This window comes from Varroa destructor, unplaced genomic scaffold (genome assembly GCF_002443255.2).
Source record: "Varroa destructor unplaced genomic scaffold, Vdes_3.0 BEIS01000006.1, whole genome shotgun sequence".
NCBI lineage: Eukaryota > Metazoa > Arthropoda > Arachnida > Mesostigmata > Varroidae > Varroa > Varroa destructor.
The window spans coordinates 25853332-25878421 of NW_019211459.1; the positions used below are offsets into that span (position 1 = coordinate 25853332).

Here is a 25090-nt window from a genome sequence, read left to right on the forward strand (position 1 = left end):
ATATAAATAAAAAAACATATATATATGTTCATAACGCGAAAACTGAGCTGGTAGTAGTGACTTACCTGACTTCCACAACTGTTGACCAGTCAGTCACAAATTCGAGGTTCGCTTGCTACGAGCGCGTTAAGACAATGATGGTAATATGAACGAAGGCGCAGTTACCGATCTGGAAAACATTTACGATTACCAACGTTACAATAAATAAATTGAGAATTTTTTTTTATTAATTTCATTGTATTCATGCTTTCCCTATGCACCCATCAGCACCGAAGCAACTTCAGATGCCTCGGCGCTTACGCGCGTCGAGGCCAGCTCCGCTTGCCCTCGTCGTTGCTCAACGTTTCTTTATTATATTCACCGTCAGCTGTGTGGCATGAAGTACAATCGATACGCTGTCACAAAGCTATACATGTTGCAGCACTCCTGGGGTACCCACAGGATCATCGTCTATGTCACCTCTACGAACAATCTTGACGGTTGCTGTTTTTTTTTGTTTTTTTTTTGTACAGATTATGTTTCGTCAGGTCAACTTCATTGTTTTCCTCTAACAAATGCTCACACACTGCACTAAATATCTATAGTTTCCTCGAACGCTGTCCGCTACCCACATATTCGTATTAGTCAGACTTTTGTTTCGCCAGTTTTCCTGGTGAAAGTTCCTACATTGCGAGGTACTCAGCTAGCAGATGCACTTCCGGGGGGCTTCCGAATGAGGGTATTTGGAGACATTCGACGCATCATCGAGTTTGAGGCAGGGAAATGCACATAATAAAACGAAAAATCAATCAAAATTATGTGTTCACACACAGAATATCCGTCACAATGAAAACTCAACGTTGCTAAGCAGCAGTAATGAGGTATTCGTTTATGTGTCCAGCTTGGGGACCCTTACGACGATCTGTATGCCACACCCCTATACCGAATATAGTCGACTCTTCGTTGTTGTATCCTGTGAACGCAGCCAACGGACTCGCATCTCCACTTGCAAAACGATTTGTCTTTCTTATGGATATGCTTAATTTAGTGGTATAAGGCAATCTTTCCAACGCCGGAACCCTTCCTAATCACAGAAGTTCGAAAAGTAGCAGTTGTGTATCGTAATTGGTTTCGCCTATAAGTTATGGCTAGCAACTTTGTTAGCAGCGAACTTGTTAGATCAGTAGCGACAGTAATAACACAATTTCTAACGAAAAAATCTTCGTTCCTAATCCACATCGAGAGCCAACTTGTCTGGTATATTCAGTATTTCTACCGACTGCCAATTTCCCTGCTCGGTGTTTAGTTCAAGGGAGCTTTTAATGATATACTCAAACTTGCCTTTCGCGTGCGGTCATTTCGGCAATCATGCGGTTTCCCCGACGTAATCAGGTGAGCTCGGTACACAACTTCAAAAAAAATATTGTATTTATTTCGTTGTGTGCTGAAGTACGATGTCGCATTGAAGAAGATAGGTTATCGGTTCTTCATGATCTGTTGCTGTCTGTGCACGTTCAGCCAGCTAAGCAGTCACCGTTGGTTCACAAATATTCAGTTAATTGGGCTACCGAAAAGCTGATAGGCCGGAAGCACTTCCATCATTCTGTCGATGTAACGCTGGAGGCCGAAATTGCCTTTACCTCTACAAAGTTGGAACTTCATTTAAGCCAAGTGTTGCGTCACCGGGTGCCGGCGACGGACACCAGACCATTATGAGCCTTTTTGTCACATGCTTGAGAACAGCTATACAATCTGATTAACGTTCTTTGTTTGTGCATAGATCAGTTCACGGTGATAACCTTTAAACAATGACAACGGCTTGACAAGTGCATTGAACAACGCCATCTCCCGATAAACGGACGGTCTCCTCGGCGAGCCTCGCGTCGTATTTCCGGTGTTTCGAAGTAGCTGGCCTTGGTAGTTGAAGCGAATGCTTTGCTTTAACACAAGATCGTGAATTTGCTATTTACATATCTGATATGAATCATAAGCGCGCAACGTACCTTCGTCTAATCTTCTTCGAAGTGTAAATTTGTGCATTTATTCAGTGCCGGTGCTGCTGCTATGGCTGCTAAAGTGAAGATGAAACTTTCATGGTTTGCCATACCACTTTAATGCCATTGTATGATCGAAGCCTCGTTGCGAGCGAACAGTTCACGCTCGATGGGTTGGTATTATTGCGATGGCCTCTACTTCCGCATCTATCGGTTAGCTCGCTGATGCCCCCGCGGTTGCCCACACATGATTCGACACCTGGGATAGTGCCGTTGAGGGCGGGGCGGATAGTGAAATGCTAAGCAGCAAGAAACAACTAAGGTCGCGTAGGTTCTTATCGTGGCAAAGTCAGCCGAAAAGTGGACCAGCTTAGCCGAATTTCACCGAAATAGCCGAAGCCAAGCGATAGTACGGCAAAAGCAGTTGCCGCTATTGTAGAATAAAACTACTGAGCGATCGTGGAGAGCTAGTATTCATGTAACGACCCATCTAAATCGAACGCATCAATTACCACTCGTGTTCCGTATCAACCCGCTGCCGACGAAAGCGACACGCTGGAAACCGCAACGCTGTCTGGGATACAGACCACCGGTGTCTCTCATAAGCTGTGTTTTTCACCTGCTTCTGATTTATTCGGATTCGCAAATAGATGGCGCACAATTCACTGTAAACAATGACGTGAAGAGCGTGCGAAACGTACTGCGCACTATCGTCTCATCATTACTTCTGCTACTCTTTATTTGTAGCTTTATGTTTGCGCATCATTGTCGCCGCCGCCGCCGCCGCCACCGCCGCCGCCGCCGCCGCCGCCGCCGCCGCCATTGTCATCGCTGTTTGCGGCGAGGTGACCGTTATGATTGAATGTAGACAAGAAACCACGAGCAACGCAGTAAAAATTACCTTTAATAAAATGAGATTTATCGGTTTTCATAGTCGTACATGTGTTTTTCGTCTAGTCATATTCGTCATCTTGATTTACTTGGGGTTTATGCACATTAAACTTGTCCCCATATTGATACTTGTCGTCGTTTGTTCAGAACATAATCGCTGACTGTGTTTGCAACTTATTTCCAGCTATCTGTAGGAATTCTATTGGAGCACGACGCAGGGATTACGCAGTTCAGGAGGAGAAGGACGCTATTTCGTTTCGAACACGAGAAACAAATAGCCATAAAGCCAATTTATAAAGGTATCGAGGAACAGGGATACGCTTAGCTAACGGCTCTTAATAGAGCTAGTTCATGTCTCCACACTTAACGGCTTAAGTACCGAAGGTGAAACTTAAGGATCAATCATTTGATTAATCTTAGATATCGTGACGTTGTAGTACACGGCGTCACGGAAGGAACGACAGTTCTTCATGACGCTTATTTACGTATTGAATAGTATCTGGGAAGTCAGATGTCGTCTGTGCTATAAAACGTTGTTGGCCATTATTCATATTTAACTATTGACAATAGCTATGCATAGGGATTCAACTTCAGAAACCAGATAGTAAACTATCTGCAATTTAGCGCATTAACCTATAAGCTATAAGGAAAGGGGGTTCCGTGCAAAGAAGCCAAAGCCAAGGAAGAAATAATTTGGCCTTGGCGTTAAGAGTCCCACACGTTGAAAATAGAGTTAAAACTACCGTTGCAAAAATATGGCCGAAGTCTGCTTGCATACGGACACCCGCTTTCCATAGATTAGGCCATAGGCAAACTTAAATTTTAACCAACATGCTACGGATTCCGCTTACATATTTTCCAAGAGTATTGAGGGCCATAAGACCATTGCCGCCACAAAAAGGCCTGTTGCCATTTTTGATGTTCACAAAACCATATTTGCTTTAATTTAATCCTCTGTGAATCAATAAACAGTACAGACAATTGAACTCAAATGAATTTAAAAAAAGACTAAACTCTGTAGGCATTCAGAGAAGTAGTAGAACAATCTTAAAAGCGGGCAAATTTGTGGGATTCAAATCAGGAATATCTACGGCGAATACTCCAACTGAAATTTAGTGTTCCTGGAACATATTTACATCAAGTCACAGGGTGAACTCTCAATTAAGAAACTTCGTACAAATATGCCCTTTCTCAAAATGCTAGGCCAAAGAGCTATCGATAAGCTAGAACAATGAAAAGGCAATCAGCCCCTCCGTTAAAGCCCTTGTTTTGGTGAGCTTGCTTTGAAGATCTTCGTTTGTTTTGGTACAAACACATTCAACAGACAAACTAATTATCCCTACTGTGTGCCAGCAGGTGTGAAAAGCCAGGTATATTGAAAGCAACGACCAGCAAACAAAGCATCTACCTAACAGGCAGGTGGCGGACTAGCAAAGTGACCGTAAGATTTGAGCTGTTGAAAACCTGGCAGATGATATTATATATAATATTTTCATATTACTAAAATATAACAATTGCGAAAAACCCAGGAAAGATAGGCTATCGTGTAACACCGTGGCAAAATGACCCGGGTCACCATGACACTGATCTCTAACTACGAACTACTATCTATTTTTGAACCTGCCGCGTATATACTACGGCAGCAAACACGGCCCTCTCCACAGAGAGCGAAATCTATCTCTCGTTTTGAGTGCTGGAATAAAGATTTCTGCAAAGATTCGCGGACAAGATCGAAACACGATGTACATATATACGTCGCAATAAATGTTACGAGCTACATCTTTGGAATTACGTTACCGACGTGGAACAAAGTTTTACTTCGACAAAGTATTAACATCGCCTGCCTTTCCTCTCTGGCTAACGTCTAACTCGAGCGCTGCGTTATAGACTCCGTATAATTACATGTATATCTGTACACAGGGGCCGCATGAGTGGCGCTAGTCATATAATACTTCGCTTCTTTAATCGAATCCGGATTTCTGCGCACCCGGAGCAGTATGTCTGCATATGTTTTTCCACCAAGAAATGTCAATCTTTGCGTACAGACGGATTCGTTCACCTTTACAACGTTAACTAGACATACGTCTTCATCGAAGCCAGCCTATACGTCATTAGGGTAAAACTGCCACGAATCCCTTGATGATAATGGCAATGGATCATTGTGCTCTGTATACTAAGTGTATATTCGGCTGTAGTTCAGGCGCGCGTACGCATTAGGCTCCTGTGTTCTTTGCTATAGTTGATATACTAATACGCATTTGTACGTCGATAGGACAAGAACAACCGTACAACCATATTAGATGAATGATAATTCAATTGTAAGAATGATAACACACGACGCTGCGGTGATGAAAGTGACATGGCCGTCGTCTGTGCCGAATCTGTGCTATTTTTTTAATGCGTGCAGTACGCTATAATTATCACGATGATATATCGGTACGTGCTGCTATCATTCGTGCTACTAGCAAACGACGTAGAGTGGCTGGAAGCTTACAATGCTCTAGAGGATAATTTTCAATCTTCTGGCCATTTCAATACATTTTATTATTACGGAGTTCTTCTCCTTTCTTAAGGGGGTCATGTTAAAAATTTTTATTAGAATCATTATTATCATGTACAATAAATGGCTGTTGGTTCATCAGTCGGGCTGCTGAAAGTCTCAAACAGATGCGGTGGCATTTGTATGAATCTTAATATATATACACCAGAAACTATGTTCAAGGAGCTTGGGCCAAAAAAACGTAAGCTGTTTTAGTGATTATTTGATATCCCCGTGGGAAAAAGTCAAGAAAGAACGGATTATAAATATAGCTTAGATTAGATATATATAACGACGAACCCTGTGCGACTAGAATAACGCAAGTCAGTTAGATCCGTAATCTTCCAATGGTCTGATAGCTTTATTTAATCGACAGGGTTACTAGCCTACTAACCTGCAGTCGGCAATCGTAGCACGACGTTAGCTATTACCGGCCTGAAAGCAAGCGTCAATTACTAAAGCCCGTTCAGACTGGGAATTCAAGTTCATGTCTGGGAAAGGGCGGCGGGACGCTCGCAGATGCTATATTCTATTTCATATTTTACATCGGCCTTATCAGCAGGGACCAAACGAAGGCGACAACGAATACGAAAACAAGATTCTGCCTTTTACCTATATTAAGCTGTCTGTATCGTTTACGGCTAGTGCTCACAATTTGACGGTCCGTTTGACAGCTGCGTACGCAATAGTTACGAGCCACCGATATCATCGCGGTAGTCTCATCTGTGTAAGCACACGATACAGGCGAGTAAATCTAGTATGGTACGCGTTGACGGGTCTATTTATGGGCTAAGATGGCTTATCAATGATGTTGGTATAGATACGAGTCTGATTGTAAAGATGTGGTTTTAGAAAGGAAATTGCAAAGAAGATCGTTAATCGGTCTGATTTTTTTGTGCAGTTCCCGAAAACTGGGCTAACCGGACGATGTGACCCATTGGCGCACGAATTCTGAATTGTAGAGAGTGATTTCCATAAACACCCTTGCCCAGAAGCAGGTCACGTTCAGGGAAAGCACTCTTCGGAAATACAGAGACAAAGTTTGCGTTACGGCAAACGAGTCGCCACTTTATAACCCGTCGCTTAGTTGAAAACACTCTATGGGAAAACAAACATTTTTTTGCTAAGCTCAACTTAAACAAAGATAAAATCCACGTAATTTCGAAGTATTTCAAGCTCACATCGATCGTCACCGAATTACATTATGCTTGGGTACTAATAGGAGACACTTACGAGAACATGAATACAGACGTTTCGGTGTTGGTGTGGATGAAAGCATGATTACGTTTTGGCGATCTCAAAGCAACCTAGGAACTTTTTGTTTCCAAGGTTGGAAGTGTCGGTGATCCGCCAACGAAGGCATCACTGATATTAGTCCTAATCAGCTGTCCTTAATAGCAACGTCATAGCCTAGATAAAAGCGGAACATAGGCAATTCTAGTACCATTTTTGAGTTGCTTCTTTGAAGCACAACGAGACGCGCAATTTTTGCTTAGAGACCCGATAGTACGAATTAATTTTTTATGTATGTATGTATGTATGTATAAACAAAACCGCGAGCGACACTCTAATTAATAGTTACTGTTGCCCTAGGCAATGACAATTATAAATCTTTCGCCCCTTGTAGCGGCATTTTCGAGTGCATGGCCGTTTGCGTTTGTTCCGCGTTTTGCTAGTGCACCGGATGCGTTAACCAAGCAGACATTTGTCGCTTTCGTTATTGTTATGGTAATAAATGTGATGGAATCGAACCTATTATATACCCGAGGACCGGCTCTCCTATCCGACGCTTTGCCAGTCCCGGCGTAGTTTCGCACAACTTTTGGAATCACCTTGTCGCCGTTTGTAACTGAATCAGAATGAAAATGAAGCAAAAGGCTCGAAGTGTCGCTAGTTGATATTGATTCGTACACTGCAAACAAACGGCGAAACGTTTTCCCACCGCTATACAAAGGGACGGAAAACAGAGTGAAAGCTTCAACGACGTTTGGTCGAGATATTCGATGACGCATAGTCAGCGTCGACACAGTATATTAACCCACCTGAAGACAATAGACGATCTTCTAATCGGTAATCTGTTATACTGCAAAACGACTGGCGGCAGCTCGCAAGGCTATAGTACAGATCCAGTTATATCGCTTATCATAGATTAGATTTCCCACTAAGCTCAACTGTGACGACGCGTGCTTAGAACAAAGGAAGAAAACAGATGAAGAATAACTCCAGCGTTTTCTGTTGCGTCACTTCTGCTACATACGGCATAATCTATCTGCAAACAAGTGATTTTGTATTCTGTTAAATTTCTTGGATGATTAGCCATGCTCATTAATCTGCAGATGGAGCGTGTCACGTCGCTACGGGGCCCTGACTCAATCCGTATGATGTAATTTCTACCCCCATGGGCGGGTTTATTAACGCAGCTGTCATTCATTCTACGCGTGTAACATTGTACCTACCACTGGTACGCTACGTTATTACGTACTTCTTATTGTCTAAATATATTTATTCGACCTGTCACCGTTTCAGTAGTCGTTGTCGTTGCCATCTCCGTTCCGTTCGCCTACTGCAGGCCATAACACTTGCACTGTTTTCGTACGCGTAAACTTAAAAAATCACACCACGTTTTCTGCATGAAGACAAATAACGATAGCAAGCATTTGCTGACGCTGTTTAGTTGTTACTACGAACTGTGTGACGAAACAATACGGTACAAGGGCGAACGCGTACCGAATACCGGAGTGGAGGTTTGTGTTTTGTCGCGGATGAAATGTCCGCTTTCTATTAGAGGTATTTAGTAAACTGTACCGGCATACTGTTTACGCAGTAGTAGTATGGACCTGTACGGGCTCTCATTTTGAAGGCCCACTCAGATCTAGGTGATCGTAGAAGGGATTTCGATAGATCTGATGCACTAGGTAAACAAATTGCACCTAGCGTTGAAGCTAACGGTACAGGCTGAAGTTAGGCAGGTTAGGTCATCGGAGGCTTGCGGCGAATTGGCAATATGTTAAACGGGGTCGAGTTGATTTTGTAACTACCGTACGAATGTTATGCTTCGTAAAAAGCCTCCAGTGAGCGAACATCGATATCTGCGATCATGTCTAACGCAAACTAGCTTTTTGCAGTGGGCTTTCAAACTACGCGGGTTCTTAGGAAAAAATTGTGGTTCACTCGTTTGGTCGACTACGCAACGATATTACAGTGCGAAAGGCATTTCGAAGAAGCTAGAACATCCTTACCGTCCTATATGACAATGGTGTATAGAACAGCAAAATACAAATAGTGTACGTGCCGCAATCTGCTGAAATGGCTTGGCGCGAGAGACGTAAAAGAATTGTCTTATTTAGTTAAGGAGCACGGATAGATTTCGTGTCTGACGCTCGTAGCTCGTGTCAAAAAGAGACGACGATTCATAACTGTCGACATAGTTCATGATTAGATATTACATCAACTAACGTTTTTTTTTTTTTTTGTTTTTACTGGTCTCAACTTTATACCTACGAATTGGTAGGGATGAGTAAGAATTTCGACTCGAACCTTATGATTAATCTGGTTGAAATGTCGTTACCTGTAGAGCACGAGCGCCTTACCATTATTTCGTGAATATAATCAATATTCATAGGTTACTTTACGACGTGTTACCTCATTGTTACTTCGGAAGAATTTGTCCTTGATTTTTTGCTGATGTCCTAGAAGGCCGAAACACTCCAAGACATATGCGTACTGCCGATTAAACTTGCATGCATGAAGATATTGGATATATATATATATATATAAGATAGTGGACGTCGGATACGCCCGATATCAGCCGGCACCATGATCAGACAAGAGCTTGTTATTGCCCTGGAGCAGCTCGCAGCTCTACGTAAGGTGTGCAGCCCGTTAACATAATTACAATACCTCTGCTGTACCGTTCGACAGCCAACAGGGTAGCTATCCTGATCGAATACAAATCGACTCTAAGAATCACTCCGACATGAGTGAGCATGTGGGCAGGTTGTTATGTATCTGCTTGTAAGTCCGACTTGGTTTTTATTTTGCGGACATTTTGAAATTAACGACTTTTTTCTCATAGCCATAGCGTCAGCGAAAAATATTGGTTTAGTTATCTCTTACTGCTGTCTGGCCCAGTGCCTTAGAACCTCGGCCCTAAGCAACATTTCTGGCCAGCCGTTTTAAATCAAACCTGCCGCGCGTCGGCTCAAGGTGTTCACCTTTAAATCAGCGAACATTTGCATCGAATATAATTACATATATATATATATGATAATACTGGAAGCACAGGGAGCAAATAATGGCATCGTTCATTGTGTATTATTATTATCATTAGCACTGTGAGATGAATGTATAAACGGGTTTGGTAGAGTATCTAATTGTATCGCATAACGTGCACTCGGCCTCTGGTAGCATACAATAGAAATGCAACAGGCTTGCAACGTCAGCGTTGCCAGCGGTAACTTCTGTGAAGAAACGAAGCTCAGCCATGAACAGAATACTAAAGATATCGGGCGCATAGTATATGGATAGAATGCGTGCTACCTGTCAGCCTTGCTCGGCTTTTGAGCGAGATCACCATCTTGGTTGAATAGATAATTAGTATATCTACGTTTCTCAGTGTCTCCATGTTCTGCGGTCCGATGTGTGCATCTAATGTTTCACTTTAAATTAGTCTGCTGTAGGACCACTCGGAAGACGAGTATGTTAGGCACAAGAGAAAGTATTGACTGGAAGCACCTGAATCATATCTAGCTGACATAATGATGTCCATTAAGGTCCTATCTAATTCGAGACCGTTGATTATATGAAAAGATATGAAACGAAATATCGCTATTCGATAGTACACAAACACATACATATCAAAACTATATAGCGCGAGAAGGTTGGGATGATTTCTGTCATTTTTTCCGACTTTCGCAGAAGCTCATATGCGATCGTTACTACGAGCGCAACAAATTAGGATTTAAATTTAAGAAAGGCTTGTTTTCGTCGTATGATTATGCGTACATGTAAATAAACACATCTTCTAGCATTATACTGCACGTATGGGAATATCTCTTGACAACTAGAACGTTCCTAACGTACATCAACTCAATCAAAAAATCATTCTTTACAATGAGACAAAATGTCTCGATCCCTTAACCCCGAAGAAGACTGCCAAAAAATATGGTAGTTTTACCAAAAGGCCGCAATATTACTAAGCTGCTGCTGCTGCTGGATGATTGTAACACTGCTCGACAAAGGTAACGATTAATCGAAATTTATAGAAAAAAAAAAATGCTGCAAGTTATATAATTATAGTTTGTTCAATGGCCAATCGAAATCGAGAAACGAAAATGTACCATTTTTACATATGGCATCTTTTCTTTCGGCTCTTCTTATTGAATCATCCCAACTGTGTAACTGAATAAATTCTCTCAGATTGTGTCACCTCACACGTGATATACTTTATCAGGCATATGAGTCATAGCAAACTATGGAAAACATTTAATAGGTCTCTGTCGTATCCTGTCGAACGTAACGTACATGCATTTACGGCTATCGGCGAACAATGAAGGTCGACGTGGTTTATTGTTTACGTATCCGAGGGAACGTGTTCGCGACTCAGAATATTAACACCAGATCCTTGCGCGTCAATATTAACAAGTCACCTCATCCGTCCGCCGCTCAGTGAGTGCCGTAACTTTCGATCCAATTGCGCTGGATAGAGCACTGAAGCCCTTTTGCAATATCGATTTCATCGGTGACGCGGCATTTTGCACGTTCACTTCGCTGATAACCAATACAATTGAAACGGCAGCGCTACTGAAGAATCGTCGGCCGATGCGAACGACCTGCCCGATAAACGGCTGCCAACAATCAATTTCTTAAAGAAATCCTTCAAAGTTTATCAAGTAAACAATTGATGATTTTTCGAGTGAGATTTTTTTAACAAAGCTGACCATCGAACCAATAGAAACACTGTATGACGCTCGATCCTCGGGCAAACATGCACAAGCTTGTTCGCGCTGGTAGAAATCGATGGAAAACGTCGGCCGATGAACGATCGTTTTATAAGTATGCACGACAATGGGCCTGAAGACGCCACTACCATAAGGGATGTATAAATTATTAGGTGATTAATGCTAGGACCGTCGCTTTGTGTGTTTGGAACAATATTCGCCTTACCGCTAAGCATTTAATTAAAAACGAAAAAAAAAAAGCTTCTGCTAATAGCAGAACGGATGGCCTTCCCTGAACAACGGCTGCTACTTTTTATGATACAGCTTCGTATCGACAACTGTCATCTTCAGTTCAAAGTTAAATCACTTTATAGAAAATGATTTAGACAAATGAAAATTGAACTTTCAGCTCGTTGGGACAGTCACAAGGGAGTAGGATGGCTCTGTAGCGGTTTCGGTTTGTGTCTGAGTATAATTCGATGCTAGACAATACTAAGCCTTAAACTAAGGTTGCTTGTAATTATATATAAACCTACGCTACTCATTCGCAGCTGATCGTGACAATGGGCTTCAAGACGCTACCAGCATAAGGGAAGTATAAATGCCTCCGTTGCAGTGCGAAGATCACGATATCGTTAACGAGCAACGAGTGTCGATCTAATCGTGGTTGCCTGTATGAAAGCTGTTGCAATTTTAGCTTCTTCTGTTTTTTCAATGTTCCTTTCAGTCAAAGGAATTGCCATCACTGCAATATCTGAAAGTGGAAACTCAATGGGTACACGTTGATTGGGGCGCCCAGAGATAAAACGTGATTGTATGAAAAAATCTAGCTCTGGCGAAAACATTTACAAATAATAAACAGCGACGAGGCTTGGTCACTCAGCCGCTCAGATTCAAACAGTCCGCCTTAGAGAGCGTAAAACTCATACTTAGAATCACGCAAAAGTATCGCAAAAGAAGTTGACAAATTGTCGATAATTAGAAGAGAAAACTATAATTGGTTTTATTTAGGCGTCGATTAACTGATGAAAATGAAACCTCGTGGTGATACTTATGGGGCTGATACAAGCGAATCTGGCGAACTTTGAAACTTTTGAATGACGCGCCGGTAGCAAAGGACGTTTGGCTGAAAAATACTCCATACTTTTAGACACTTTGGAGTGAAAACTGGTTAAGTTTATTTTAGGGGAAAAAATGTTCAGGAGGAGACCCATCCTCTAGTTACAAAGGTAGATGTTCAGTGGTGAAGTTTTTGTTCCTCCAAGGCCACAACACTGTGAAAAGACTAGCACAAAGACACTGGGCACACGAAAGCACAATACGTGAGTGACACAGTCATTTCAGGAACAGAGAGTAAAGTGTTGACAACCAGCGAAAGCGTGATCAGATGCCAGAAACTAAAGGCCAAGAGCGCATTGCGGTAAGCGAGAAGGCCTTCCACAAAATCAGATCTTTGTCGACCGAAACTGGCGTTCATATATATTTTTCTCATATATAAAGTGATATTCCAAATGCTAAAAATACGGAGACTTAGTAAAAAGCGGGTCGCCCGTGAATTCACCTAGGGCTAGTTTGAAATGCGTGTGGTTTACAGAGTTTTAATCCACAAATAATTTGCCTGAGTACGCTAACCATAGATATGGCTTGGTTCAATTTCTACCACCAGCCGGAGAAGCACCAGGGGAGAGAATGGCGTCGTACTTAAGTGAAATCGACTTCGACCGCAGTGTCGACTGAGGTGATAATAGTACTTGAAATGAGCATCAGGAGGATTCGGTACTATAAAACTCGCCGGAAAAACCAATGCCGCCCGCCATTTTGAGTTCTTTACGTGAGTCATGAACTTTCGCCACGGCGTTCGGAAGCATGTAATTGTTACTCGGATGACAGCGTCAAACCTCATAGCCATGCCTTCAATTCAGGTGAGTGAGAAGACATCCAACATAGGCTTCAACCAGCTTACTCCTTCGATCTAGGGCGGTGTGATTCCGAAGCTTTCTATCCCTAAAAAGGGCAATTGGTAAGCATATCTTACTATCGATTTACGTCAAGAGGCCATAGATAACGGAATTATATACGAGAACGCAAATACCAGGTATATATACCTGTAGTAGGTAGTAGGTATACCAGTGAGTAGGTTATCCACGTTGTGCAGGTCTCAAGCAGGGCGATAAAACACGTGGTTTTTAATCGCAGCCATTTTTGGTTGGAGTGATCCTCAGTAGGCTACCATTGTCGAGTAGAATTTTTAAGCCTACTACTCGTGCGGTTATCGGTATTTTTTCCTGGGCTAAGCTCGCTCAGGACCCACGTTTTGGAATATAGCAGTGCGTAAAGTAAAAGGGTCATCAATTAAAGTCAGTTCACAAACGTTCTTAGGGCGTCTCATATCTAACATCCGCGACGTACTTAGGTAAAATGATTCTGCAGAAATGTATATTCTAGAGAATTAGATTATTTCTCGATTATTTTCTAGAAATTGTCTAGGGCAAACTTTCCTTTTCAATTGGTTTTTTAAAGATCGATTGTCAATAACTCTTTAGGTTTTGTTAGCATATGGCGCTAACAAAACCTAAAGAGTTTACTATTCAGATAGGCGTTTAATTAACGTCATAAAGAAAAATTGTATTATTTACGTAAATTTGTTAATCGTATTATCTACTTAGTCCTAATACTATGTATTTTTAAGTTGTGAGGATATTAATAGGCACGTGTCTACCCGAATAGATATTAAATTTAAACAATGAAAGTTAGCGGCCTCTTTTTTTAGTTCAAATTCGCTACTATGCGACCTATATGCATTCGAGCCATGAGATTAGGACCGACAGGGACACTTCGTTTTCCCCCTGATATTTTAATCGACGAAAGTGCAAAGCATTTAGGCTCTATCAGGTAGCGTAAATATCGAAGAGTGTCTCAGTGTATCCCCTGAGAACGCATTACCATTCTTTCCTGTATCTGTAAAAGTTCTTAGTCTTCATACCGGTGTTGACCTAAATCCTTTCCAGTGCATTGTGTGTGCACCGCTATAATCCGAGTGTGGCATGGACTTTATTCGCTAGACTCGTATCCAAAAGCTACCAGCCACTAGTAATAAAGTAAATATAGTTGTAATAGTACCATTTGTCCACATATGAAGCCTTCATACTTCATACAACATCACCGAAGATAGATGCCATCGAGGATCCATATCGGCGGAAGTTCAGGTAGTCCGGCCCGCCCTCGCTTCGACAAACAACTGATCGTTTTCTATCGATTCATATGCAGTCGCTCGAACGGCTCGTGACTGTTAAATTAAGACTTGTGCTTTAGTCAGCCAGGAACTGCACCTGTTGAGCTGGAGGAATCCATGCCTGATAGAAGATTAGATAGAGAAAAAACTTTTTGCCCGAAGGCATGACAAAATGCCATTCACAAGTTAAAATTCTCCTTTTGTAAACTCGATGTTATGCTGTCGCAGTCGCCACACCTGAATCAATTTTTAGACAAGACTCTGTTATATCCTAGTCATTGGAGTTTTCACTATTTGCTCGCCATTTAATTAAATGTTGTCAATCTTTCTAATCCTTATAAATGCATATATTACGAACAACGGTCCTTCAACAAAACATGTCCTATGAAAGTATCGGACTTACTTCCACGAATTTGGAAAAAGAATCAGACTAATGCCACACTTGGCAAATCCTTAACAACAGGGAACTCCCAAAATCTATTGGCAATCTAAAACATCGATTTATGAATAATCTATACATATTAAACCCTAACTCGAAGAGATTCAAAGCAGGTGCCTAATGCAGACGAGAAACATTTCCCTTCTACAAAAAAAGAAGCGATTTCATAATAGCTTACCAGCACCTGTATGCATTGTCAATGTGTAATGCTATAAGATCTGTCGTATCTTATGTAAAATAATCCTATACCATAGCGACATTGTATCGGTGGTTTTCGTTCATGCTAGAGGTACGGGCGAAAAGAAGAGGGTCAACAATCTCTAGCCGCATAGATACTACGTGAGTCAATGCAACTGCCGGTTGTTGACAAAGTATTGTGCTGTAAAATGTTCTACGACAAAAAGCTTGACATGCAGAGCCAACAAAGTCAGTCAATGTAAACGAGCTCTGCAGAGCTTCACGGGCGTGTCGCGGAAAATTTGCTACGCTAGGCGTAGTTATGTCCATATTTTGATAGAACGGATCCAAAGGTGGAGGAATAAGTCATTACGCAACGCAAAGTGACCCTGAAAGCAGTGATATTTTTGGCGAGAATTTCGTGACAAAGCTGGCACACGACGTGCTGAGTAACGAGACTCCCGTAACCGATTTGAGGGGAACACTGTCAGAGAAAGAATCTACACTGGGATAGGGAGGTTGATACTGGTAAGATACATTTCTTCGTTAAATAGGCCAATACTTTCGGGAAGGGTAATTGGAGCTAAAGTCCACTATTATTTTAAGCTTAAACCTCTTAGCGCCAATACTCTCAGCTAAAAACCTAACCCCTAGTAGTTGGAAGCCCAGCAGCTACATCCGATCAAGATGTTTATGACGGTCTAAGACACTCTGTAAGATCTGCAAAATAAATTAGCAGCTCACGATAGCCCTAATCGAAGTTCAAATTAAAGTCATTAAAAAAAAAAAAAAAAAAAAAAAACACTGGGAAATCGCTAAAAGAAAACATCTCGAAGAATTGCGGAAGTTTAATTCGCGATCAACGGACGCACATACAGCAATGTCAAAATATTTTCTTTACTCGAAATCGTTTTGTCAAATGTATCAGACAAGTACGGCAAAGCCGGAAATCGCTGAGTTGAGCCCCGTTGTGTCACAGAGCATATTGTAGGAGCGCTGCGATTAGTTGATCCCTGTACGCCTCACTTAAATTAAAATTTTTCGGACAAGATCACGAACATCATGATTAAGGCAATTGTAAGGACAAGACCTAGTCATCGCATCAATTTGGCTTTTACTGTCCATGGTCCACAAGGTGTGTGCGAGCGAACTGACGTAAGCTAGTATCGGTAAGGAAATGTGAAATAAAGGTAACGAATGGTATTCTGTTTTGCAAGAGTCTTCTCGTCATAAATAACGTCGAAAACCTCGAATGAGATTTAACAAAAATCGGAATTTTTAGTACGAGCTTACTCAAAAGGGGCAGTGACGAAAATAGTCACAAAGTCTCACCAGTTAAAGATGCTGAAATCAGCAGATCTGACTCTACACGTATTCAGTGAAAGCGCTGCAAACAGAGTCAGGTGTGAATTCATTACTTGCATATTTTTGCCCCTCGAACGTCAATCAATTGGTTAGCTGCGCAGAAAGTCTAGACGGCTAAACATGTAGATAAATAGAAACGGGTGCTTTGCAAAGTGTAACACAGGAATCGATTCCTGGTATGATTTCCCATTATCTTCAAGCTACGGAAATGGACATCGAGGGCAAAAAAAAACAGAGAAATCGATTTTGGCCGTAACTAGCCTGTAGGAAGTCAATATCAGTGCAAGGCCGGAACGCCGGTGGAAGATCGCTAGGGCTTCTAGATCCAGCGACGAAACTTTCAATCAGTGATGCTTTGTTGAAGTGCTCGTAAAAATGGCCCATAAAAAAAGAAATTGCTATTTGTTTTCATAAAGCTTTCCATTATATTCTCTAATCGAAATTATGTGCACTGAAGTAGCTGAATAGGAGACTCGGAACAATGTTAAAATCTAGCATCTTGCACAAATTAGCAGAGTGTATGTATTATTTCGAAATAAACAAGACATGTGCTATTCAGTACCGAATAATTGTGTGTCTGATATTGTGTCACACTGTGTGTGTGTGTGTGTGAAAAAACGTTAATATGAAATTTTGTCTATACTAAGAATGCCTTCGCTATGAAAGTAGAGGTTTTTGTCAGGAAGCGTTAAATACGCATGCTGCTATGTCTATATGACGACACCCTTAATGGACAGAACTGTCCAATGGAAGCTAAGGCGAACATGAGTTTGAAAATGTAGTAGAGAGTACGGGAGTGGACGAAAACGACCCAGTGTTTAAAAGCCAATCTAATAATAGCCCTATTTATTGAAAGACGTCCTGTCTGCCGAGAGCAAAGGCAATATCAAAGTGCTTTAGATCGATGTCAGCGTTGGGATCCTAGGTAGAAATAACACGTGCTTTTTCCAAAAGACAGTATTTAAACCAAAATAATGTTAAGCTGACTGCTCATTAATGGGCAACCTGAGAAATGATATGAAGATCCAGGTCTTCATAGCATGTGGACACAACAAGGGAGCAGGTTAGCGTTAACTATCCAAGATACTATAGTTATATTTATCAACAATACGGGTAGTTTTCGACGCGAGACGGCTCTTGGCCTTGTCGTCGGTATCGAGTAACGAACTGATGCTCATTGAACACATTTGAATTGTCCAATATCCGTTTTATAAATCCATAGCCAGTTTGTATAGGACAAATTACTGCTTACTAGGGTGGCATTAATTTGGTGAATATTGCGCAACCTCAGCAACAGCGAAAAATTCTCGTTTGCCATTCGATGTTTCTTAAGATCACGTCCTTTCTTTTTGCTGCTGCGCGATTTTCGGGCGATAATAAAAACGAATGTATACGCTACTGTAAAGTGCTACTTTTGATCAAAAATGTCGTAAGCACCGCGCGGTGTTCCCATCATACACGTACACACATACGTGGCTTACGTCTCCACCAGCGGTACGTACGATCTATGAAAGCTGGTATAATTGTAGTACGGTAACTGGCCGCGGGTGCCACGCGTACAACAGACAGCCCCCTTCTGTCAAGGTCCGGGTCTGCTCAGTTTAATACTTAATTTCGGTCTCAAAGGTGATGATTCGACGATCCGACAGTCTACGATTGCCGCAGTTTCTCTGTTGCTGCTGCTAATATGTTCCCTGTGAATGATGCTATAACCTTTTTCGTCCTCTTCAGCCACAGAGGAACATTAGCGCGGTCACTGGAACACCGATGATGTCATTGATGACCATAATGAAATTTCGGAAGTGTGAGCGTCACGCCCGTCTGGAATGTTGCACGCGGAGAACATCTGCTTACCAAAGATGAAAACGAAGGAAAGATCCGAGACCATCGTAGTCTTTACTACTTTCGATCAGATCAGAGTGGAATGATGCAAGAAGATAGCCAATACAAACTGAAATCCCGTCGCGGCAAAGTGAGGGCGTATATGCATGCCTTACCTGGTGAATACTTGGAAAATGGGCAAATAGATAGCGCTTAGTACTATAGGACACGCTGACAGAAGAAAACTACGGGCAGGTGACATTCTTAAATAGAAGCGGCACCGACACGAAGAACAGCAGTCAGCATTTGCCAAGCCAAACATCATCCTCGGACCACATAGTGTAGATGTAAAGTATCAGATCTGTACCTCGTGCTATTATTACCGCCAACTCCAGATACAGTAATAGGCCGCATTGACAGATAAAAATATTACTCGGTAATTGTAGCGTCATTCAAGAATTTCAAATATGCCCTTGCTTCTAGGGCTGTACCTATCCAAAGCGGAGAAGGCATTCCAATCTATGGCAAATATGTGACGATACGAAAGAATATGATTTCCTGTGGAAGGGGGCTGCAGAGTCTCAGTGCCAACAAGCAGAAACTACGCTAGCGAAAGACAAAAGGAAGACACTAGAAGACAATCGAACTGCTGATCTCATCAGTCATGCAAAATAGTTTACACTGTATAGTTGATCTTTTTTTTTCTGTAAAGTCAAGCAAGTTTAGAAAACATTTCGAGATTTCCTTTTCCAAAAAAAGAAAAAAGTAAACATTCATTACCAATATTCGTTCAGTATGGTAAGCAGCTAGAGTCGGCAAGGAAAATTAGCGCGCGAACATTTGAACAGCAGCAGGACGAAATTTTCGTTTTGTTATAATAGCGTGTTAGAGGTATATTTTCAACGTGTTTATTTAGTTAATATGTGGCTATAGTGAGTAGTCTGCGTACTTTCATCACATGGAAATAGTTACACTGTCCAGACGAATAGGAAACAGTAGACGCGCAGTTTCGATAAACGTAAGTAAGCAATCTATTACCAATTTACTTTTCATTTTACCAATAGTTTACTCAATAACTAATATTTGGATCGTTTAGTTCGATTCGATAGTCATATATCACCCCTTTGTTTTCATATTTTACCATTTTTGTCACGCTAAATGAAATCAATCTCTTCCCTAAAGGGTCAGTCAGTGAGTGAGCTGTCAGAAGTCTTCTTCCATTTAGCTTCACCGTTATACTTTATCGACGCAGGTCAAAACGATGAAAACGACTGAATATATGCGTCTCTAGAAAGCTTTCACGCTGGAAATTGGGTCGGTCTTCCCTTGTTTAGAGCAAGGCAATGTTGACTGTTGTCGAAATTTTATAAATAATATCGTACCAATCAATGACGATAGATAGATTCATAAAATACCTTTTGTAGTGCAGTTTACTTCTAGGACATAAAATAGGCAATATAGTGTAATATAGCACACGCTAGCTTACCAAGCTCCGCTCATTCGCTCGATCGGTTGATTGATCTTCTCGCATCAACCAGTCAACACCACAGCCAGTTACATAGCCATCACATCGATCATACTCCAGTAATGTCTATGAAATAGAAAACAGTGGGACGTCGAAGCCGCGTTTCTTCAACATCACACGCAGCGCGCATAACTGTTCATTCACTAACGGCTTTTGCTACTATTACTACAACTATATTGGTCCCAGCGTTTGGTACGACATCATGACTGGGCCTCCCATCACGGTGCCTCTACAACGTTACTGCTACGCTGAAGATCTGTATCTGACGAAATTTTGTTGCGGCTCGCTGGTTAGGGTCGCCTCGGCGTCAGCGGCCTGACGTTCGCCAGCCGGCTCATGTATGCTTATCCGTCTGAGTTTATTAGTATCTGTTTATGTGTGTGCTTGTATCTATATTAAGTGACCTTGGCATTGTACCACTTTTTCACGTATTAAACGCGAAAGCAGCAGGCCGGCAGTCCACTGCAGCTGCAATTGCTAATAGCTGACGGGGAACAAGCCGGGAACAGCTATATGGTTTGCTGCGCGAACCAATTGCCCGTAATGGAACTGCGCGCGTCAACGAGCAATAGCCTGATTCCCTGAGCCACCTCCCGCCACCATCGCACTGCCTTCTTCGTGCGCTAAGTACTACTTAATATACCCTGGATGAGCCGCTGAATGGGTCGCTAAGCTGAGCGAGAATTTGATCTCAATGCGTTCCGTCTGATGGTGCGTAAGCTGTGATTTAAGCGGCATGTTACTGCCTGTTTCAAGGGAGGCTCATGTCAGAGTCCTGATTGGCTGTTTCGCCAGTGGACGCAAAGTCCGTAGAACAAATATACGGGATGGTGGATTCACGCCCGACTTCAGCGATTTCCGGCTAACTGCTGTAGCCAGTATGTTGTATCATTGTATTATTCTATCCCCGAACAGCATCAACACGATGGCAACTTTAATGACACATGCCTGGTCCCGATATCGAGGAGCTGACATAACAGTCTATAGGTACGCAGCCTGGGTGTCAACAGGTGATAACGTGGGGTTGTCGATATTGCTGTTGTTGTCTGTAACTTTGTTTGCTTACCGCACAGACCCACCGTTCGCGCATGTTCTACCACGGCTGGCGTATTACAAAACTAGCGTGCGTTCGTATTGCTGGTACACTGTTGTGTGAACATACAGAGGTAAATACAAACGCCATTGATATTGGCAGCAGGTAAATTGTCATGACTTGAAGACGGAGAAGAGGATCTGGAAAGGCGGCCAAACTGTATTAAGAGGCTGTCACCAGGGAGACACACGGGCCATCTATTAGCGGAGGAAGGTTATCATCACCATTTTATCTAGTCCATACGCAGGAAATTGAAGAAGATCCTGGCCCTAAGAAAATGGATAGAAACTCTGTGTTATTTATGCGCACGCCATGCATCCAGCGGTACGTCGATGGGTTAACCGTGCGGGTTACGGACGTAATGCTGTGTAGTTTATTGGCGGTTTTGAACCTCAGATACTTACGACTTTCTCGCGCAAAAACAATACGTGTTATATTGTATTATACAAAACTATTTTACGTTCCTGTTAATGAGCTCTCAATATTTATTGCTATCAAGTGCCAAGAGGAAATCCAAAAAGATGAAGTATGGAACTGGATACATCACTCATCGAATATTACATAGAATTAGTTAAACAACATAAATTTCTGTATGACCCTATGTAATCAACCACAGTTTTTAAATAAAACATAAAATTAAATAAAAATCAACTGCTTCCCTACGTAAGAATTACAATAAGTACGGGTTTCCGCCTTCTGAGTTCCGAGACACTCGGAATACATGTAGGAATGAGTAGAATTTTTTTTATTACATATGCAACGCCCAGAGATAAGGAACAACGTATGGGCCTCATTCCCAGACAGACCTAACGTCAATTCACAGAGTGCCTTTTATATATATATATATATATATATATAACACTGTCCTTTTTTGGAAATCCAAGGACAACTACGGAGCCGTTCGATAAAATTGAATCAACAGCGGTTGTTTTTTGACCCGGTTAAAGTCGAATCAACGAAACATAAACCTCGCTTCTAATACCAAACAGCACAACGGTAGACAACAGTCACGTTCTATGGGTCAGATCCATGCTATATTCATTGGCTTATCCTGAAAGCCTCCTTTTTATAGATCTATTCTTCCCCGGTCTGCTCCTGAGTTGTTTCTTTGCCTTCGCAGTGTGTCTGCTGTAGCGTCAATTCTATTTTTAATTATCGAATGAGCTATCGTATTGCAATAGCAAATGCTGACTTTGCCCCAATTTCACACAGGGGCAACACACAGAACATAGTTCCTACTATACATGTGATTGCATCCAAGGGTGTAAGCCACTATAACGCCAGTAGCTTTGCTAACGGCTTGCCGTCGCTGCGGTCCGTGCAACGTTTGCCTTTCTTCTGCTGCTGCCGTTGGAAATACTTTCAATGGTCATGTCTTTTTGGTTAAAAATAACACCTATACATATATATTCGGTAGCGGTAGCAAAGGTTTTTAGCTCGAGTTTTATTTAGGGTTCTCTATTGATCTTTTCCAATATGTAACGGAGGTAAACAGACAAACGTTTGCGATGTGAATCAACTTCTAGCTAATTATGACAACAACACCGTTATCATTATAAAGATTGAAAGATTGACCTTTGATCATCCATTTTGCTATATATAGAACTAACGAGCAAAGTTGGGCCACGACTCTTTGATTTGTAAGGATTATGCAGCCGTCACGCCAGCAGCTTCAATCTGCTGATAGATTTACTTAAGTCAAAGATTTAAACTTAGATATTCCAAATCAAGATGTGATTATATAATAGGCTATTCGTATTACCACACTCGCGTCCCAGGTCACTTCCGTATGTTTCTATTTTCGTTTTCTATTTAAATTTTGCATCAAGGTGTGTGGCATGCTAAGCGACTCCGGCAATTTCGTGGCACGCAGACAATCGTGGACGATACGAGTTGCCGGCATTGTTCCGTGGAAAAAATGAAAGAAACGAGCATACAATATATCGTAGATAACTATTGTCGCCAGTACTACTTAGAATGGCTTTGCTCACTCTTTAAATATGAATTCTTTAAGTAAGTTAGTTTACAGGCAGGCTTACCCGCTAGCGTGGTAACGACCTGCACCAATAATAAACAATCATTGCAAAAAATACCGAAAACCTATGCACTGTTCAAGTTGACGTTGCATTCGTCGAGCGGATTTACCTGTATGGTGAAGCCATCATCATCTCTGCGTGACATAATATCTATGCATGGCGTTTTTCCAGGATGCCACAAAGAACTAGAAACTGGATAGTAAGTGAATTTTATCATGCCTTCCTGCACGGTCAGCCGCAAAGCAGAAGCAGTGTGTCCCTTGGAACCACTTACCTGCTCAACTTGTTAATATGCACTGAGTTTACACGCAGTTTTATTCTCGTAGTTCCTTTTCCATGTACGTTCTTGTTACTTTCCTCAATAATGATAACTTTCCCATGCAGAAACCAAGGTCGGCGCCTTTCCTTTTAGAGCTCTCTGAATAGAACGGGAAAACCATACCTGCCTCAATTACTGAGCGTCGGTACCAGCTTGTTCCTATAACCGTAAGCCTTAGCAAACTCGCCTCGCGCCTTTCCCCAGAACAGCAAGAAGCACAACTAACTATATCGTTCTGTTATATTTTTTGTGCGCACCCACATTATCCGCCGGATAGGTCGGCCCTCGTTGACCTGTCATCACTTACGACATCGAAGCTAACCGTTATACCTGTACTGAAATTTTTTACCGTCTCTCTTTCGATCTTCTGGTACCTCTCTGATCCTAGTCACAAAGCACGACTCTCATCGTCAATGCGACTTGCTCAAGGCTAATCTTGTAGCCGTTCGATCGCCGTCCTGCCAAACTCTTAACGCTAATCATGAATTGCACCCCCTACATTCTTTCTTTCTTTCTGATAGTTTTTTTTTACTAAAACTTCTATCAATTTTTGAAAAAACTTTTTTTTTCACTAAGTTGTGTCCATTTATCGATTTTCACGTCGCCCTTCTGACTATCTTTTGTAACAGGAACAGAGACTGAATGGGCAACAACAAAATTATCGCCATCGTCCTACGACGCCTATGTTCTGCCCCAGTCTGTTAACAAACTACTTATTTAACGTAAGGATCGTTTTCCGACCGTCGATATAAGTGGCTTCAGTTGCCCCTTTCTTAGAAACTCCAAGAGATATGGATTGCTATTTATTCAAAACCTCTCATTCAAACAAGCCTAACGCGTGCATCCATTAGTTTGTCTAATTTGAGTTTCCACAGGGCCATTAACGTCAATTGTTAGCTAACGCATCGTGACGCGTAGGATCACAAAAGTCGGTCGTTCAGTCGTCGACAGCGTGAAGTTATCGTTACCATTACGTGATAGAACGAACTAGGTAGGGAACTTAGGTAGGCGCTATTTTCTAATATATAGTGAAAGCTATATGATTTACTTCTTCTGATATAGTATAGGGTTTGAGATAGCAGCTTGATATTGATATATTTTAGTTGTCGCTTGATTATTTTTATATTAATGAGTATATTAATTTTTTCTTTAGTATAAGAAGCATGTTTAATTTTCTATTAAATTTTTTAAATATTTTCTTTTATAATTGTTATTGTTACTATAATTTCTGTAGTTTAGTTATTTTTACCTCTAATTATTAATTTGAGAATGTGTGAATATATGAAAAATCAATATTTTTTGTGTGTATATTTGAGAGATTTTATATGTAGGCATCATAAACCAAGCTGGGTGTCAAACTAACCCGAAACGACTTGCAGACACGCGCAGCTTGTATTGCATACCTCACTTTGGGTAGCCCTTCGTACAGAATCGGTATCTGAGTGGCTTAAATTCAAGCCTTGATTGATACTACAGTGACCAGCTGGACAGCAGGCAATAATATTCCTTCCATCCACCTTCCCAAACGGCCAAATAATCTTTAAACAGCAGTGCTTAACAAAAAAAACTCTTCCAAAGGACACTTTGCCAGAAACTAACGACACTTGCGATAGGTCCACATGAATCGTTACGTGCGCCCTTTTACGTATACTTCTTGGTGGCGTCATATTGAATTGCATAAACAACAAATTAGTGTTCCGTCTTCACTCTGTTGTCTTCATGTTGAGCTTCGTTTTTTGCG

General features: G+C 41.6%; 1 protein-coding gene across 9 annotated transcripts in view; it reads right to left on the minus strand.

The window, feature by feature from the left end:
* LOC111252537 (prestin-like) overlaps positions 1 to 25090 on the minus strand; it is a 106038-nt gene that overhangs the window by 46824 nt on the left and 34124 nt on the right. For 2 of the 9 annotated variants that reach the window (XR_015330580.1, XM_022810636.2), the window contains exons 1-2: positions 362 to 1179; positions 66 to 169 (exon numbers count right to left, since the gene is read on the minus strand). The gene's annotated coding sequence lies outside the window, so the exon portion shown is untranslated. Of the gene's footprint in view, positions 1 to 65; positions 170 to 361; positions 1180 to 1320; positions 1765 to 1982; positions 2808 to 25090 lie in introns of those variants that run through there. The other 7 variants (XM_086993526.1, XM_022810639.2, XM_086993524.1 and 4 more) reach the window with 7 other exon arrangements.